Below are 21,065 nucleotides of genomic sequence, written 5' to 3'. Positions count from 1 at the left end.
GCTTCAAGAGGTAGTCACCGGAATGATCTTCCAACAATCTTGAAGGAGTTCCCAGAGATGCTTAGCACTTGTTGGCCCTTTTGCCTTCACTCTGCGGTCCAGCTCACCCCAAACCATCTCGATTGGGTTCAGGTCTGGTGACTGTGGAGGCCCAGTCAACAACACCCATACTAATTCTCTACCTCATCTCTAATCCATCTTCTTTGGATTCCCCCACCGGAGCCTCCTGCCTACTTATACATTGTTGCAGACAAAGCCTCGCAGAAGTGAACAAGAAGCACCTACATGATCTCTTTATTTAACGGATTTTAATTCTCTACCTTCGTTTAAATAAACCATATATTTTTAATATCCACTTGGCATCTTAGTCCATTTTCTATTTTATCTTACTCCTGTACTCACTCGATCCAGCGCAGAGATATATATCTTCTACTTATAATTAATTACCCTTCCCAGCTTGTGGGAACATATTCCGCAGCACTTTACAATTTTAGGGCTAAGGGTATTATTCGGCCATCCACCTCCATCTACCTCTCCAGTCACAGTGGGGGGGGGTTGTTAAAAAATATATATATATGAAGAGTTATGTCCGTACTTGGATTTTAGAGAGATTAATAAAATCACGGTTCACAATACCTGTCCTTTAACCTGAGATGTTTAAACAATTATCTGGAGATAAATGATTTTCCAAACTTGACTTGAAAGGGGCATATAACCTTATACACGTACGTCAGGGTGATGAAGGGAAGACAGCGTTCAATTCGCCTGAGGGTCATTTTGAAATTTTGATGATGCCATTTGGGTTAACCAATGCTCCAGCAGTCTTTGAAAAATGTAATTTATGAAATTTTTTTAATCTGCTTTTTTTAGTAGAGGTAGACGCCTCTGCTTTTGGGATGAGAGCTGTTCTTTCATAGAAAAAAAAGTGGGTATCTACATCCTTGATGTAGAGTCTTTGAGGAATGGAGACATTGGTTGGAGGGGGCAAGATATAAGGTCCTTACCGATCATAAGAACCTGTTGTATATTGATGCTACTAAGTGCTTAAACACCAGATAGGCTTGGTGGACCCTGTATTTTTTGCCAGTTTGGTTTTGTCGCCGACGGAAGGGTTACCTATGAACAAACTTTAGGTATCGCTCTCTTTATGCGTACATTTTATTAATAAAGTACATGATTCCGTTTTAGCTGGACATGCGGGTTCGTTTGCCATTCGGAGATCTCCATCTAGGTCCTTTTGTTGGCAGAATGCTCTTAAGGATATTAAAGAGTATGTCTGTATGGGCTCATACTCACTTGGGATAAAAATGGACGGGAGCAATCCGATAAAAAAATCGGATAGCACTCGTACCAATGTTAATCTATGAGGTACATCTCATATGCAATTTTTTTCTCAGCTAAAATAGGACTGAGAAAAAAAAACGGCAGCATGCTGCGATTTGCTGCGTATATCAGAAGAGACTCGCCAATGCAAGTCAATGGGTCCTAGAAAAAAAACGGACGGCATACCGACCATGCGAGTGCCATCCGATTTTCACGCACCCTTCTCTTTAAAAAAGCCGTTAATTCATCCGCCCCGTACAGTTGCAATACATCGATACCCGACAATTTAGAATAGAAAGAATACAACAACACACATAGAATAGATACACACGTGGTCAAAATTGTTGGTACCCCTCGTTTAATGAAAGAAAAAACCACAATAGTCACAGAAATAACTTGAATCTGACAAAAGTAATAATAAATTAAAAATCTATGAAAATGAATAAATGAAAGTCAGACATTGCTTTTCTGCTTCAACAGAATTAAAAAAAAATAAACTCATGAAATCGGCCCGGACAGAAATGATGGTTCTCTTCTTAACTTAATATTGTGTTGAACCTTTTGAGGCAATCACTGCAATCAAACGATTGCTGTAACTGTCAGGCTATGTGCCCACGTTGCATTTATGAAGCAGAAAATTTCTGCTGCATAAATGCAAGTCCTCTCCCGGAAAAACGCATGCGGAATTCCGCACGCGTTTATCGCGCATTTTTCGCGCGTTTATCACGCGTTTTCCACATGCGGAATTGCCTTGCGTTTTTTATGCATTGGACAAAGGCAATTCCGCTTGCGGAAACGCAAAATTAAGGCTGTGTGCCCACGTAGCATTTTTCAAGCGTATATGCTGCGGAATTTCCGCAGCGTAAACGCTTGAAAAACGCATGTATATCCGCACCCCATGGTCCCCAATGGGATTCCGCAAGTTCTATGCACATGCTGCGGATTTTTCCGCAGCGTTTATGCCGCGTTCAAAAATCCGCAGCATGTCATTTAATTTTGCGTTTCCGCAAGCAGAATTGCCTTTGTCCAATGCATAAAAAACGCAAGGCAATTCCGCATGTGGAAAACGCGTGATAAACGCGCGAAAAATGCGCGATAAACGCGTGCGGAATTCCGCATGCGTTTTTCCGGGAGAGGACTTGCATTTATGCAGCAGAAATTTTCTGCTTCATAAATGCAACGTGGGCACATAGCCTAAATGACATGCTGCGGATTTTTGAACGCGGCATAAACGCTGCGGAAAAATCCGCAGCATGTGCATAGAACTTGCGGAGTCCCATTGGGGACCATGGGGTGCGGATATACATGCGTTTTTCAAGCGTTTACGCTGCGGAAATTCTGCAGCATATACGCTTGAAAAATGCTACGTGGGCACACAGCCTCAATGAGACTTCTGCGCCTCTCGACAGTTATTTTGGCCCACTCCTCATGAGCAAACTGCTCCAGTTGTCTCATGTTTGAAGGTTGCCTTTTCCAGATGGCATGTTTCAGCTCTTTCCAAAGATGCTCAATAGGATTTAGGTCAGGGCTCATAGAAGCCACTTCAGAATAGTCCAATGTTTTCCTCTTAGCCATTCTTGGGTGTTTTTAGCTGTGTGTTTTGGGTCATTATCCTGTTGCAAGACCCATGACCTACGACTGAGACCAAGCTTTCTGACACTGGGCAGCACATTTCTCTCTAGAATCCCTTGATAGTCTTGAGATTTCATTGTACCCTGCACAGATTCAAGACACCCTGTGCCTGATGCAGCAAAGCAGCCCCAGAACATAACAGAGCCTCCTCCATGTTTCACAGTAGGGACAGTGTTTTTTTCTTGATATGCTTAATTTTTCCGTCTGTGAACATAGAGCTGATGTGCCTTGCCAAAATCTTCCATTTTTGACTCATCTGTTCATAGGACTTTCTCCCAGAAGCTTTATGGCTTGTCAACATGTAGTTTGGCAGATTCCAGTCTGGCTTTTTTTATGATTTTTTTTCAACAATGATGTTCTCCTTGGTCGTCTCCCATGAAGTCCACTTTGAATCAAACAACGATGGATGGTTCGATCTGACATTGATGTTCCTTGAGCTTGAAGCTCACCTTTAATTTCTTTAAAAGTTTTCCTGGGCTCTTTTGTTACCATTTGTATTATCCGTCTCTTTGATTTGTCATCAATTTTCCTCCTGCGGCCACGTCCAGGGAGGTTGGCTACTGTCCCATGGATCTTAAATTTCTGAATAATATGTGCAACTGTAGTCACAGGAACATCAAACAGCTTGGAGATGGTCTTATAACCTTTACCTTTAACATGCTTGTCTATAATTTTCTTTCTTATCTCCTGAGACAACTCTTTCCTTTGCTTCCTCTGGCCCATGTTGAGTGTGGTACACACCATGTCACCAAACAGCACAGTGAGTATCTGTAGCCCTATATACAGGCCCACTGACTGATTACAAGATTGTAGACACCTGTAATGCTAATTAGTGGACACAACGTGATTTAACATGTCCCTTTTGTCACATTATTTTCAGGGGCACCATCATTTCTGTCCAGGCCGATTTCATGAGTTTATTTTTCTTTTAAATTCTGTGGAAGCTGAAAAGCAATGTCTGATTTTCATTTGTTAATTTTCATAGATTTTTAATTTATTATTACTTTTGTCAGATTCAAGTTATTTCTGTGACCATTGTGGGTTTTTCTTTCATTAAACGAGGGGTACCAACAATTTTGACCACGTGTGTAGATAGAAAAATGTCAGTCACATACATAAGTAGTACAGTGACCCTGCTGGTTACTGTACTTGTCATTTGTTAAAATAAAGAATTTATAAAAAAAAAAATTGGCGTGGGGTTCCCCGTAATTTTATACTTTAGCAGAAGTTAAGCAGACAGCTGGGGCAGATGTTTGAAGCTTGGGAAGGGGGTAATATCCACGGAGCTTCCCAGGCTACTAATATCAGCCCCCAGCTGAATACTTTGCCTTTACTGGCTATTAAAATGGGGGACCCCTATTTTAACAGCTAGCAAAGACTATGCAGACAGCTGGGGACTGATATTAATACCCTAGGAAGGGGCCATGAATATTGGCCCCCTCCGAGCCTAGAAACAGGAGCCCTCAGCTGCCCCAGAAATGGCACATCCATAGAATGCGCCAAATCTGGCACTTAGCCTCGATCTACCCACTGCTCTTTAGCGGTGACAGTGGGGTTATACGGTTGGGGTTGATGTCAGCTAATGATGCCACCTGGCATAAAGCCCAGGTTAGTAATGGAGAGGCGTCTATAAGACACCCCCATTACTAACCCCACAGTGATAATGATATGTGAAAAAAAGACAACCACACCATGAAGAAAATAATTTATTTGAAATAAAGACAGACTCCTTTAATAATCTAAATTAAACTCTACTTACCATCACGCCCATTCCACCTGAAGCCAATGTCAGACTCTGTCACATGTGCTCAGTGTGAACCAGCTTTCATCTGTGAAGAGCGCAGGGCACCAGTGGCGACTTTGTCAATCCTGGTGTTCTGTGGCAAATGCCAAGTGTCCTGCACGGTGTTGGGCTGTGAGCACAACCCCCATCTGTGGACGTCGGGCCCTCATATCACCCTCATGGAGTGAGTCGCTTTCTAACCGTTTGTGCAGACACATGCACAATTGTGGCCTGCTGGAGGTCACTTGGCAGGGCTCTGGCAGTGCTCCTCCTGTTCCTCCTTGCACAAAGGCGGAGGTAGCGGTCCTGCTGCTGGGTTGTTGCCCTCCTACGGCCCCCTCCACGTCTCCTGGTGTACTGGCCTGTCTCTTGGTAGAGCGTCAAGCCTCTGGACACTACGCTGACAAGACATAGCAAACCTTCTTGCCACAGCTCGCATTGATGTGCCATCCTGGATGAGCTGCACTGCCTGAGCAACTTCTGTGGGTTGTAGAGTCCGTCTCATGCTACCATGAGTGTGAAAGCACAACCAACATTCAAAAGTGCCTAAAACATCAGCCAGAAAGCATTGGTACTGAGATGTGGTCTGTGGTCCCCACCTGCAGAACCACTCCTTTATTGAGGGTGTCTTGATGATTGCCAATAATTTCCATCTATTGTCTATTCCATTTGCACAACAGCATGTGAAATTGATTGTCAATCAGTGTTGCTTCCTAAGTGGACAGTGTGATTTCACAGAAGTTTGATTTACTTGGAGTTATATTCTGCTGTTTCAGTGTTCCCTTTATTTTTTGAGCAGTGTGTATATATACAGTACAGACCAAAAGTTTGGACACACCTCATTTAACGATTTTTCTGTATTTTCATGACTATGAAAATTGTACATTCACACTGAAGGCATCAAAACTATGAATTAACACATGTGGAATTATATACTTAACAAAAAAGTGTGAAACAACTGAAAATATGTCTTATAGTCTAGGTTCTTCAAAGTAGCCACCTTTTGCTTTGATGACTGGTTTGCACACTCTTGGCATTCTCTTGATGAGATGAGATTTTTTGTTGTTCTCATTCATATTATATATATTCATATATACACACACACACATTATATATATATATATATACACACATATATACACACATTATATATATATATATATATATATTCTCTCCACTCATGGTTATTGGTTGGGTGAAGCCATTTGTTGTCAAACTACTGTGTTTTCTCTTTTTAAATCATAATGACAACCAAAAACATCCGAATGACCCTGATCAAAGGTTCACATGCCCCAGTTCTTAACACTGTGTATTGCCCCCTATAACATCAATGACAACTTGAAGTCATTTGCGTGAGATAGATATATAAAAATATCTATCTAGATATATCGAGAAAATCGCATAGCAATTGCATGACAAGAATACGGAACATTTTATTTCTAACATATGGGTATAAGCCCTAAATGCAAAGTCTTTGCCAGGGCAAAAAGCCTTTCTTCAAACTCAGCGGGTTATCTCTTTCGTAACGATGTTGTTGCAGCCCTTGACCCACTTATCCATAGACTTTGCCACAGATTTCCTTAACTCTGGTGGTAACACTGTCGTGGTGGTGGACCGTTTTAGCAAAATGGTTCTTTTGGTGCCACTTCAAAAGTTGCCAACTGCTAGCAGCTTAGCAAATTTGTTCATTTCTCATATTGTTAAAGTTCATTGTGTTCCCAAAAACATAATTTCTGGTTGAGGGGGTTCAATTTCTGGCTAGTTTGTGGTATAGATTTTGCTCCAGATTGGGTATCAAGCTGTCTTTTCTCACAGGTTATCATCCTGAGACTGATAGTCAAACTGAAAGGATGAAACAGGAAATAGAGCAGTATTATGGATTGTCTCCTCTAAACAGAAAGACTGGGTGGAGTTTCCGTGCCTTATCAAGTTTCCTTTAAATAACCGATCCTCTAAGGCTACCGGGACCTTGCCTTTTTTTTTTTTTATTAACTGTGGTAGTTTTCATCCAGTGTTTGGGAATTTTTCAGGATGATAGTCTTACATGCCAGAGGAGGAGATTTTGCCCCCAATTAATTAAGGTCTGGTGGGAGGTCAAAAGGGATCTTTTGGTATTTAGTGACCGGGAAAAAAGAGGTGCTAACCGCAGCTGTAGGAAGGCTCCTATCTTTAAGGTGGGGAATTTTATGTGGTTGTCCTCAAAAAATCTGCACTTAAAAGGTCTACAAAGTTTGCACCTAAATATGAAGGTCCTAATAAAATTATTATTTTAAATCATGGGACAGTTAACTTGCAACTTCCTATTGCCTGGAAAATCAATAATTCTTTCCATTCTTCTCTTTTAAAAAAAATTTGAGGGGACACCTGGTCCATAGTTAAGGTGGATTTGAAAGGGTATCAGGAGTCTGGGGTAGAGGGAGTTCTTGGTTCCAGGTGGGTCAGGCGCCGTCTCCAATATCTCGTTAAGTTTAAACATTATTGTCCTTAAGATAACTCCAAAGTTAATTTGGCGGATATTCATGCGATCAAATAGACAGATTATTGGGTGGGGCTGGGGAAAACAGCGGTCATGGTACACATTGCTACCAATAACAAAGTTAGAGGGAGGTGAAAGGTCTTTAAAAGTAATTACAGGGAATTAGGAGAGAAGCTGAAGTACTGGACCTCCAAGGTGGTGCTTTCAGAAATACTGCCGATTCCACTAGCATCACTAGAAAGTCAGCAGGAGCTTAAGGAGATAAATATGTTTCAGGAAGAAAGGGTCTGGGTTCATGGAGAACTGGGCCGACTTCTCTGTCAGCTACAGGCTCTACAATAGGGACAGGCTGCACCTCAATGGGGAGGTGGGGAGGGTGCAGCTTTGATGAGGGAGTGAGGGAAAAAAATGGTCAGATGGAGGGAGGCGCTTTTAAACTAGGATTTTGGGGGAGAGAGGGTAGTTTTGCAAATAAGGGGAGAGAGTACACACAGTGAGACAGTAAAGGTCAATGAGGATTTAAGGGGGCTGGGACATTCAACAAAAGTAAGGCGGCGAGTAAGAGTAATAAATGTTCTAATAGTATTAAATGTCTGCTGGCAAATTCAAGAAGTCTTGCATACAAAATGAATGAATTAGAGACTCGTATGTCAGCCACAGATTACAATGTGGTGGGCATTACGGAAACCTGGCTGGATGAAAGCCATGACTGGGTGAAACTATAGAGGGTTACACTACATTCAGAAAGGATAGGAAAGAAAAAAAAAGGTAGAGGGTGTGTATTTTCGTTAAATCCAACTTAAGACTTGTGATCAATGACGACATTGGGAGAAGCTTCGACAATGTAGAGTTAGTATGGGTAACTGTACATGGAAATGGTAATAATGGAAAGCTGCTAATTGGAGTTTGCTACAAGCCTCCTAATATAGTTGAACAGGTAGAGGATGAAATGCTGAAAGTGTTGGTTCCCTTAAAATTGTTCCAAAAAATGAAGTAATTGAACATAATTTCACACAAAACCACCAAAAATGGGCAAGACAAAGTTGTTGGCACCTTGATAAAGTTGTGGGTAAACAACATTGTTTCAAGCATGTGAAGCTTGTTCAAACTTAATTGTGGCAAGTAACAGGTGTGGGCAATATGAAAATCACACCTGAAACCAGATAAAAAGGGAGAAGTTGATTCAATCTTTGCATTGTGTGCATGTGTGTGCCACACTAAGCATGAAGAACAGAAAGAGGTGAAGAGAACAGTCTGAGGACTTGAGAGCCAAAATTGTTGAAAAATATCAACAATTTCAAGGTTGCAAGTCCATCTCCAGATGTCTGGTGCGCAACCTAATCAATAAATTTGCAACCCATGGCACTGTAGCTAATCTCCCTGGATGTGGACGACAGACAAAAATTGATGAAAGGTTGCACCGCAGGATAGTCCATGTAACGACACAGATTTCCTTCTTAATTATGCCAAACATACTTTCTGATGGCCAAGAGCAATATACCTTTATTTTTATGTTGACTCTTTTAACCTGTGTTCTTCTTTGGTTGCTCAACACAGACTATTGTTCGTATAAATCTGAATGCTGATCACTTGAGGAGATATTGGTAATTGACGAATGGCTGTTATCTACATCTTATATCCTCTCTTACAATGTATCATCTGCCATACAGGGACTCTGAACAATGAATGTTTCCTAAGATACAGGTGCATCTAACTAAATTAGAATATAATATAATATAATATATGAGTTTCACTTTTTGTATTGAAGAACTAAAATAAATTAACTTTTTGCTGATATTCTAATTTAGTGAGATGCACCTGTATGTTAAATACCATTGTAGGGTGTTTGCCAGCCAACATTGGGGGGGGATGAGCTGTGGATATTCGAGCATTGTAAATTAATATCATGATCCCTAACCCTTCACTTGTGAATGATGGCTTGAAAGGACAAATTTGAACTATAAAAAGGGGGCCTCTGCATCTGTTCAAAGAGACACTACAGAATGAGAGTCTAAGGGACCACAGCCCTGGCTGGAAAGATACAGAACTGCTCCACTGACCATTGCTGAACTCTCAGAGATTATGTGAAGAAGCCTGGTTGGGATAATCAGGTCCCCTGAACACATATCTCACGGCTCTAATCCGGGCAGGCCAGTGGAAGGGTGAGACTATGTAATTTTACACCATCTCATGTATTTGCTGGGACTGTTCTATATGTTATTAATTGCTGGTGGTTCAATAAATGATTGCCACACTGTATACCTTCACCCTGTGTTGTCTGACTAGTGTTCTGCCCATGGAAAACCTTGTGTCTTCACAGTCCAGATGTCTGATAAGCAGTCCCAGTCAAGTTCCAAAGAAATTCAAGTGGTTTTGCATGCTCAGGGTGCATCAATGTCAGCGTGAACTATCCGTCAACATTTGAAATCCTGTGGCGGGAGACCCAGGAAGATCCCACTGCTGACACAGAGGCATAAAAAAGCTGGACTGCAGTTCCCCAAAATGTACATGAGTAAGCCAAAATACTTCTGGGGAAGCATCTTTTGGACAGATGAGACCAACATGATGGGCTTTACCAAAATTCTCTATTCTGTTTACCTTAAACAGAATGAAGCCTACAAAGAAAAGAACACAGAACCCACAGTGAAATATGACGAACGTTCAAAGATGGTTTGGGGTTGTGTTGTTGCCTCTGCCACTGTGTGCCTTGACTGTGTGCAAGGCATCATGAAATCTGAAGATTACCAAAGGATTTTGGGTCACAATGTAGTGCCTATTGTCAGAAAGCTGGGTTTGCATCCTAGATCATAAGTCTTCCAGCATGGCAATGGACCTCAAACATACTTCAAGAAGCACCAATAAGTGGATGGAAACAAAGTGCTGGAGAGTTCTGAATTGGCCAGCAATGAGTATGGATCTAAATCCCATTGAACACCTGTGGAGAGATCTTAAAATTGCTGTTGGGAGAAAAATATTACAATTTGAAGTCCTCAGTGGTTGATACCATCTTTTCAGTTAGCCATCAAAAGGTAATAAATTGCAAGCTTTTGGGACTACTCACGTCTCTTCATCAGGCACAGTATAACACAATCTGAAGAGTCACATATTTATACACAACAGGGCACAAGAATAATGCAATAGGTAAGACAAGTGATGTGAAGCAGAACTATCAGTATTGGAGAGAGAGAAGCAGTTGTGGCCGTAAATATTGAAACAGTTCAAATATAAGGAGTGTGAAAGTTTTATTGTCCTGTGATTGAGGTCTGGTCAATGATTGTGATGCTCCCAAACGGTCTGAGGAACACAATGCTTAGTGGATGTAGGAAGACACAAATCCATGCGATACAGCTGAGTGCTGCTGAGTGTGCCAACGATTGTCATAAGCTTGGACTCCCAAATTTATTTTGTCTCTCTGAGATTTGAAATTACGTTTTAATACAAGTAATTTCATGTCCATGATGCTGTGATCAGGGATACAAAAATGTTTGCAGCAGGTATATGTATTTTTTCTATTATTGTGTGGCGATTAAAATTCACCCTTCTAAGTTTTTTGCCCTGTCTGCCCTACATACAGACCCCCAGTTGAACATTTGGTACATATAATTAAGTACACTACATTAGATGTAATGCAGCTGAATGTATATGGGATCTTGTGGTCCTGATGTGAGTTGGGAATCTTTATCTTGTTCGTGGTCATTATAAATGGACAGGTTTTACATTTTTCTGGCTGCAGGGAAAGGTTCCTGTAGCTGTTGGAGAGGACAGGGAGCTTCTGACAAGGATGCTTCGTAGATTTGGAGCTGCGTAAATCACCGAAGTTGGGGATCTGGAAATATAGATTGTAATTTGGCATCTTTTTGTAATAATGGTTGTAATTTCGGTGCAGCTTCCCTTAGCACCTCCAGATTTGGATTGTAGGTGACTACGAGAGGCACCCGGTTGCTTTCTTGTTTAGTTTTCAAATGTAGGAGAGGATTCCTTGATATTCTGGTGGCTCTTGCAATCTGGTTTTCAATTGTTGTTGGATGGTAGCCCTGGTTCAAAAAGGTTTTTCTGAGGCCACCAAGGTGTTGTCTCTGTCCATAGGGTTGGAACATATCCGATTGTATATGATGGCTTAGCTGTAGACAATAGAGATTATGTGTTGTGGATGGAAACTGACCCATTTAAGGGATGTTGGACAGTGAGTTGGCTTCTGGCACAGGAATGGCTATATTTCATTGTTCTGTAATTTAATGATGGTGTCCAAAAAAACTAATTTTAGTACAGAAGTACTTGAGTGTTAAGTTTATGGTGGGATGAAATTGATTAAAGTGCTCATGGAACGTCTTTAGCTGTTGCTCAGACTTTGTCCAGATGATTAAAATATTGTCAATGAGGACAAGAAGTCACTTTCAATCTTGGCCATGAAAATTTGCAAACTGTGAAGCCATATCCTGTAGATATATGTGGTTATCAAATTCAAAGTAATTGTGGGTCAGGATGATTTTTTTAAGTTTTACCACAAAGGTGAAACTATCCTCCCGGTCTGTTTGCTCCCCCCCCCCCCCAGCACCTTTTCCTTCTATCACGCTTAGGTTTGTGGGAGGTTATACTTGTTCTTTTTGGTTCTCCTTAGCTTGCCTTCATTGCCCTATACGAATGTATTTTAGTTTCTCCCCAAGGGTTTTGTATCTTACTTCACACTTTCCTTTCCCCTAGTTGACAGTGTGTTGCGGCCTCCCCTAAGGTTCCTCAGGAGGTACGAGAAACTCCTCAATGGTCTATTACGGATTTAGATCCGAGTTGGTGCTTTAAGTTGTGCAGCTAGTCTGTACAGAGACTAGTTGGGTATACTTTGCGGCATTTTCCCCTGTGTGGTCTCTCCAGCTGCTATCAAGATGCGCTTTCTGATTAAAACATTTCCTACATTCTGAAAATGAAAAAGGCTTCTCCCCTGTGTGGGTTCTCTGATGCCTAACAACATCTGATTCATGGTTAAAACATTTCCCACATTCTGAACATGAAAAAAGCTTCTACCCTGTGTGAGCTCTCTGATGTTTGATAAGATTTGATTTCTTTGCAAAACATTTCCCACATTCTGAACATGGAAAAGGCTTCTCCCCTGTGTGAGTTATCAGATGTTTGATAAGATTTGATTTCTCTGCAAAATATTTCCCGCATTCTGAACATGAAAATGGCTTCTCACCTGTGTGAGTTCTCTCATGTGCGATAAGATTTGATTTCTTTGCAAAACATTTCCCACATTTTGAACAGGAAAAAGGCTTCTCCCCTGTGTGAGTTCTCTGATGTGTATGAAGATGTGATTTCTGTATAAAAGATTTCCCACATTTTGAACATGAAAAAGGCTTCTCCCCTGTGTGTATTTTCTGATGCTTAACAAAGCTTGATTTCTGGTTAAAACATTTTCCGCATTCTGAACATGAAAAAGGCGTTTCCCCTATGTGAGTTATCTGATGCCTGATGACATTTGCTTTCTTTGTAAACCATTTCCCACATTCTGAACATGAAAATGGCTTCTCCCCTGTGTGAGTTTTCTGATGTTTCATAAGATTTGATTTCTTTCCAAAACATTTCCCACATTCTGAACATGAAAATGGCTTCTCCCCTGTGTGAATTCTCTGATGACTAAGAAGAGACACATTCTTCACAAAACATTTCCCACATTCTGAACATGAAAATGGCTTCTCCCCTGTGTGAATTCTCTGATGACTAAGAAGAGATACATTCTTCACAAAACATTTCCCACATTCTGAACATGAAAAAGGCTTCTTCCCTGTGTGAGTTCTTTGATGTTTGGTAAGACTTGATTTCTTTGCGAAACATTTTCCACATTGTGAACATGAAAATGGCATCTCCCCTGTATAAGTTCTCTGGTGACTAACAAAATCAGATTTCTGGTTAAAACATCTATCACACTTGGAGCAGGAAATTTGATTCTCTGCTGTGTACATTTTTTGATGTTTAAGAAAAGACTTTTTGAGGGAAAGACTATTTCTATATTCTGAAGGGGAAAATGGCTTCTTTGCTTTAGGAGCAGTTTGTTTTTTAATGCTTATTTTGTGACTTAGATTTCCCTTAGTAGTCGGTAATGAATCAGAAGACAGGAAGTGTTTCATAGGATCAGATGACAGATCTTTGCTGTGAAGGGATGATGGTATATCTGGAGTAATGGCATTCACTTCAATTGTATCCTGTGGGATCTCAAGATCATTGGATTTAAAAATTGAAGATGTCAGCTGTCCCTCTGATCTCCTGGTGCAGTTATCTGCTAAGAATAAAAACAATTATTTTTTTTGAGTAAAATATCCTTGAATTTTATATTTTTGAACATTTTTAATTAAACTGTCAGTAGAAATGGCAAGTTATGTAAAAACACTGAATTATTCACCAAGACAATAACAGTTCACAGTCTAATAGAAAACCTCATAGGATGAACCAGTGGAGCGTGGTGTTCAACTATTTGTTCATTCTGCCTCCCAAATATGGAATAAGAAGCCACCAAACAATGTTATGTAGATGAAAATAATACCAATAAAAACTTCTACTCATCCGGCAAATAACAAGTCCCCACTCAGGTCCATTATCTGTCAGTGGGAAAACAAAAGTTTCCACATTATTAAGGTCTCAAAAGGCTCTTGAAAAGCAACATGGCCTCCATATACTAATCCAGCAACATCCGCTCTCCCAAAGTCAGATCTCCCCTTGCTTCTGAGCCTTGCAGTGCGCCCAAACCACATTTATCATCCATGTATTTGGCATTACTATAGTTAGAAGAAACCACTGAATTTACAGTTTGGGTATCCTGGAGCACAATCTGGACACTATGTGTTGGGCAATAAAATAATATATTTGCAATTTTCACTGTCCAATATCTAATGTGATAATTTCCAGGAAGTGTCTGTGGAGTCAAAGTAGTCACTACTTCTATAGATTAATTCACTGAGGGTTATAACTTCCAAAATGCAGTCACTTTCTGGGGATTTCTATTGCTCTGGTTTTCTGCCATTTTGTCATGTTAGGGCTTCTGCAAATGGTGGGCCCCATCTCCTGTGTAATCTGCTCCTGCGACATCTGCTCCTGTCACCATACGTGGCCTTATTCATTCTGCAGAGAATCTAACTTTGTGATATATGTAATCAAACGCCCATGTGGTCTACAATACATATGGAAAACTATTCAACCCATTAGGGACTGCATTGCCAGCCACAAATCCACTATCCGTTGTTGCAAACTCTGGTGTGGTAAAGCGATTTGCTCGGCTCTCACAGAGGCAGAAACACTTATTGGGTTAACTTACAGCTGGTTTATTAATTAATGGCATAAACCATGGCAGGGTTCCGCAAAATAAACACGGCCTCTCCGGGATAACGGGAAACAAAAAGATAAAGTATAGTACAGTTCATAGGTGAGCGGGGTTTCGCCCGCTCCAGGTAACACAAAGTTTCACCACAAAGTCCTTCTGTGGAGCTCTCTGGCTTCCACACACATGGTCTGGAGACTTCCTTCACCAGACAGAAAAAAAAAACAGTGGCTGAGCATTTCACTTCTGCAGCCACACCCTTCAGGTGGAGATATGGCGAGTAGGCGTCCCGCACATCTCAAACCTACTCACAAAGGTGGTGTCACCTGCCTGTGACTCAAGCTCCGGGGGGCAGGTCCAAGCACACACACTTCCGGTCTGCCGGTAATCGGGGAAACATACATAAACCCTCCAGCCGCAACTAGAGACAGATGCACGAGACGTAGGCGCGGGAGCGCCTGTTCACAGCTCCATTAAAGGTAGCCACCCAGCACACGTTGTGCAGACAGACAAGCCACCTGGCATGATCATATAACATGCTTCTATACTGATCTGTTACTTAATAAGCTTTACTACTTATCTATATTGCTCATATGTCTCTGTCCTATACCTAACATGCCTTTATACTCAACTATTTGGGGACCTATATTCCTTATGTCTCTGCCCTGATACCTAACTTTTTAACCATCTAAGCTCTGTCATTCTACTCCTTGGCCCCGGCTCCTTTGCTCCTCCACTTAATCATTAATCGTTTTGCTTCCATTAACCTATCTTTTTACCAATGATTTACTATGAAGCCAGAATATCAGCAATACTTACCTGCAGGACCGATGTCCTATAAGCCGCTGAAGATTGTGTGACAGTTACAAGTACATTCAGGACGAGCATATGAAAGGCTTAGGTATATAATTTTTGTGTATATAAATATGTATATACAGGTGCATCTCACAAAATTAGAATATCATCAAAAAGTTAATTTATTTCAGTTTTCAATACAAAAAGTGAAACTCCTATATTATATAGAGTCATTACACACAGAGGGATCTATTATATAGAGTCATTACACAGAGGGATCTATTATATAGAGTCATTACACACAGAGGGATCTATTATATAGAGTCATTACACACAGAGTGATCTATTATATAGAGTCATTACACACAGAGCGATCTATTATATAGAGTCATTACACACAGAGGGATCTATTATATAGAGTCATTACACACAGAGGGATCTATTATATAGAGTCATTACACACAGAGGGATCTATTATATAGTCATTACACACAGAGGGATCTATTATATAGAGTCATTACACACAGAGGGATCTATTATATAGAGTCATTACACACAGAGGGATCCATTATATAGAGTCATTACACACAGAGGGATCTATTATATAGAGTCATTACACACAGAGGGATCTATTATATAGAGTCATTACACACAGAGTGATCTATTATATAGAGTCATTACACACAGAGGGATCTATTATATAGAGTCATTACATGCAGAGGGATCTATTATATAGAGTCATTACACACAGAGGGATCTATTATATAGAGTCATTACACACAGAGGGATCTATTATATAGAGTCATTACACACAGAGGGATCCATTATATAGAGTCATTACACACAGAGTGATCTATTATATAGAGTCATTACACACAGAGTGATCTATTATATAGAGTCATTACACACAGAGTGATCTATTATATAGAGTCATTACACACAGAGGGATCTATTATATAGAGTCATTACATGCAGAGGGATCTATTATATAGAGTCATTACACACAGAGGGATCTATTATATAGTCATTACACACAGAGGGATCTATTATATAGAGTGATTACACACAGAGGGATCCATTATATAGAGTCATTACACACAGAGTGATCTATTTCAAGTGTTTATTTCTGTTAATGTTGATGATTATGGTTTACAGCCAATGAAAACACAAAAGTCATTATCTCAGTAAATTAGAATACTTTATAACAACAGCTTGAAAAATGTTTTTAAAATCTGAAATGTCCTACTGAAATGTATATTCAGTAAATGCCCTCAATACTTGGTCGTGGCTCCTTTTGCATCAATTACTGCATCAATGCGGCAATGTGGCATGGAGGCGATCAGCTTGTGGCACTGCTGAGGTGTTATGGAAGCCCAGGTGGCTTTGATAGCAGCCTTCAGCTCGTCTGCATTGTTGGGTCTGGGGTCTCTCATCTTCCTCTTGATAATACCCCATAGATTCTCTATAATAGATTCTCTATGGGGTTAAGGTCAGGCGAGTTTGTTGCCAATCAAGCTCAGTGATCCTGTTGTGTGTAAACCAGGTATTGGTACTTTTGGCAGTGTGGACAGGGGCCAAGTCCTGCTGGAGAATGACATTTCCATCTCCATAAAGCTTGTCGGCAGAGGGAAGCATGAAGTGCTGTAAAATGTCCTGGTAGACGGCTGCGCTGACTTTGGTCTTGATAAAACACAGTGGACCTACACCAGCAGATGACATGGCTCCCCAAACCATCACTGATTGTGGAGACTTCACACTAGACCTCCAGCAGCTTGGATTGTGGCCTCTCCACTCTTCCTCCAGACTCTGGGACCTTGTGGAGTGTGTCAGTGACTGACTTCTGGACATCTGTCAACTCAGCAGTCTTCCCAATAATTGTGGAGCCTACTGAAACAGACTAAGGGACCTTTTTAAATGATTAAGAAGCCTTTGCAGTTGTTTTTTGTTAATTATGCTAATTTACTGAGATAATGACTTTTGTGTTTTCCTTGGCTGTAAGCCATAATCATCAACATTAACAGAAATAAACACGTGAAATAGATCACTCTGTCTGTAATGACTCTATATAATATAGGAGTTTCACTTTTTGTATTAAAGAACTAAAATAAATTAACTTTTCGAAGATATTCTAATTTTGTGAGATGCACCTTTAGTCTTGACATTTATGAATGGTTTCTATTTTTCAAAGCAACATTATGAATAAGACTCTGGCAGGATCAAAACGTTAAAAATTATTTCTGTTACATATCCCTTCACCTTTTTATGTCTGAATTACTCTACGTGAAAAAAACTGTTTGCATGCCAAAAGGAATGTGCAGTGAATCACTACCTACAGTTATTCTTTCTGCAGGCGGTGCTGGCGATGGAGGAAACGTCGGAACCAGAAGTTCTGGGAGGCGCAGGTTCTGCCCATCCAGTCTGGCAGTGTGGGTGGGTGTTGTCCAGTTGGAGTAATCTGATCCCTGCCTCAGTCAACTGGAAAGCATCTCACCCTATGTGACGATACAGCTTACAATCTTAATCAGCCAGACGATTAGATTTGTTAAGCCAAGAGAAATACACTATTATCTTTGTGTTGACTTGTGAATGTATGTGTATTTCTGTGAGTGGTCAAGAAGGACATACGATTATTTGTATAAAACTGAATATTGACTTCTCTTCCTTTGGAAACAATGATGTCTGTTAATATGCTAATGACATACTGTACTAAAAGCCAGGTAGATGTTTATTTACAATACCCCCCTATGATACCAGCTATGTAAATTGATTAGCTCAAACAATGAGACCTGAGTGAGACCTGCACCTTTACTTCTGACTGATGACCTTATGACCTTACACAGATGTAAATATAAACAGGGATGTCTTTAGTGCGGCAAGCTAGATCAAGGAGAATCAGAAATACTTTACAAGGAGAATGAGAGACATCCTTCAGGACAGAAAATGGATAGCATGGCTGCTCCATCAAAAGAGACACACATTTGGATTCTACATGATTCCGGCCTAAGGGTATTAGGCCCTAATTGGAAAGATACAGATCTGCTCCATTGACCATCTGAGAGACATGGATACATTTGGGGAGACCAGGTTGGGATGATCAAGTTGCCTGGCCCCATGGATATGTTGTTTGGGGTTTCCAGGTGGGACACTCCGGTCGCCTGGAACCCATGGAGACATTTGGAGAAGCCATTATTTCTATATGTCCATAAACAAGGGCACATCTAATGTTAGACATTTCAGCATTAATATAACCTCAAAATCTATATCAGTCAATCCACTGCAAGAAGTAATTAAATCAGAATATTTTGGGCCCCAGCTACTGTAGTCAAAACTGTGAGTATAGTCAATAACACATCTACTGAAATGATCAAACTCAATAGTCTTCATCAGAGAAAAATGAGTAACTAATGGTGACACCTCCCTGGTATAACGGAGTATGGGGCTCGGTGGCTCTTGGCAATCAAAACTATTGTAAGGGCCAATATTTTGTCAGATGAGTTTCCAGAAGAAATATAAGACATTGAAAGAAAACTTTTTATAATAATGTAGAGCTAGGGTGTCAGACCAATCCCACCACAATCAAACTATCATACAGAATGTGCAAAAAAAAAAAATTTTTTCTCTGTTACATCCCCAACAACAACATATGTATGAGGGAGAGCTCCAACACTAAACCGGAGTTGCACTCATTTATGGCGGACCATTGGAGGTATGATGAGTCCTGACCAGAAGAGTAGAGAAAGTATTAGTGCCCCCATTTCAGGAGAGATTGTACAGTAATCTGAATTCCTTAGGATCAAAAAAATAATGGAATTCATGACGTGGAGTGAATCCATGAAACCAGGGCTGGAGCCATGCCACCACATCTCCTGCAGGCGTGAATAGATGTATATTACAGCCATCAGCCACGCACAGCTTAGAGACATATCATGGCACAGGTGTAATGTTATTTATGTAGTTTATCAAGATCCTGTTTGAAGATAGTTTGAAAAGTTGAGATAAAGGGAAACTCCGTTGTACAGAAATTAAGTCTTGGCCCTCACTGCACATTTAATGTTGCTGATCGTAAAAGTCGTCAGCACATTCAACGTACGCTGCCTTTTGGTTTTGTAGTTTACAGACATGGGCAGGTGAGAATTAGTATCTTCTACTACCAGAAGTATCTTCTACTACCAGAGGGTAAGTGGATCCTCCAGGTTGTAAGTTCTATAGAAAAGGGCTTTCACAATTTCACAAAATAATCTGTACATTTTTGGGTGGAGGAGAATGTTATGCTCCAGCAGCAAAATGGTGATCACACGATTGTGATACGGCCGGACTACACCACCGATAAAGCAGCCACAGCCGGTGACTGAGAAGAATCTGTGACTTCTCTGCATTTAGTGGTCACTACTCACCTGGGTAGTCATATGTAGGAATCTCCTCCTTACACCGCTCATCACCCCTCACATATGTCTCTGTAATATTAATATGGGTCAGATCTTCACCCTGAAACAAATATATAAGTCACAGACAGATGGAGAAGTCACATCTATGATCAGCTCTAATCCTGCCATCTCCACCGTTCTCATTACACAAGTATAAAACATATAATACTGGGGGACAAAACACGACTGAGCACAAGACCTTCACAGCCGTCTACACATCATAGGGGAGATCTCATGACACCTTCTCTCCATCTACCTGATGATCCTGAGGAACATTGGGATCTTCTTGCTTACAGTCCTGTGGAAGAAGAGGACGGGGACATCTCTCTGGTGTTGTCCTCTTACTGGATGGATCTGGAGGAAACACATACAGGGACTGAATTCATTCCTTTCATACAGATAATTATAGGCCATGTGTATTTAGTCCGGTCTATGACCTGGTGATGTGAGGGGCTGGGGAACCTCCATCATGACGTCCTTGTACAGATCTTTGTGACCTTCTAAATACTCCCACTCCTCCATGGAGAAATAGACAGCGACATCCTGACACCTTATAGGAACCTGACACATACAATGATACAGTCATCCCCCCGATCCCTCCATAGTGTTACTGTATAATGTCCTAGCATTCCCAGCAGTGTCACCTCTCCAGTCAGCAGCTCAATCATCTTGTAGGTGAGTTCTAGGATCTTCTGGTCATTGATGTCCTCATGTATCAGGGGGTGAGGTGGAGGTCCTGTGATTGGGCTCAGGGATCTTCCCCATTCCTCAGACACAGGGTCCTGACAGCGCTCACTAGAGGTCTTCTTCACTACTGTGTAATCCTGGTTATGGAGAGACACATTAATAAATCTCACTACAGACATTTCCAGAGTCCTCACCTCTCCAGTTCTGTCCATCTGTTATTCCCATAGATAAGAATGATGTAATGTGACGTCATCAGAATCTCTCACCTCTCCAGTAACCTGGAAGAGGATCTCTAGGGTGAGGTGTAATATCCTCTCCGCCATCTTGTCTCTGTCCATGTCCATCCTGGATGGTTCAATCACATATAGAGGATCTTCAGTAGAGTATCCAATACTGTAAAGACCTGAATGAGAAGATGATGAGCCGATGTAATATCATAAAAATCCAGTGTAATAAGGGAAACATATGAGATTTATTATTTTACGGTATCTAGTTTTCTTCTTTACATCTAGTAATAAAACCAATATATTTTAGGCCACAGACAACAAGCAGTTTCTTCCTCGGAGTCTGCAGCTGAATACGTTTCTCATAGACTCATCGTCCATAACGCTAATTCTCATCTCATTTACTGCCACTGGAATC

General features: G+C 40.8%; 1 pseudogene; it reads right to left on the bottom strand.

The window, feature by feature from the left end:
* LOC141220462 (uncharacterized) overlaps window positions 1-21,065 on the bottom strand; it is a 77,534-nt pseudogene that overhangs the window by 32,582 nt on the left and 23,887 nt on the right.

Source organism: Phyllobates terribilis, unplaced genomic scaffold (genome assembly GCF_046119375.1).
Source record: "Phyllobates terribilis strain yellow unplaced genomic scaffold, ASM4611937v1 Scaffold_298__1_contigs__length_2340664, whole genome shotgun sequence".
NCBI lineage: Eukaryota > Metazoa > Chordata > Amphibia > Anura > Dendrobatidae > Phyllobates > Phyllobates terribilis.
This window is presented reverse-complemented; position numbering and strand designations above follow the sequence as displayed.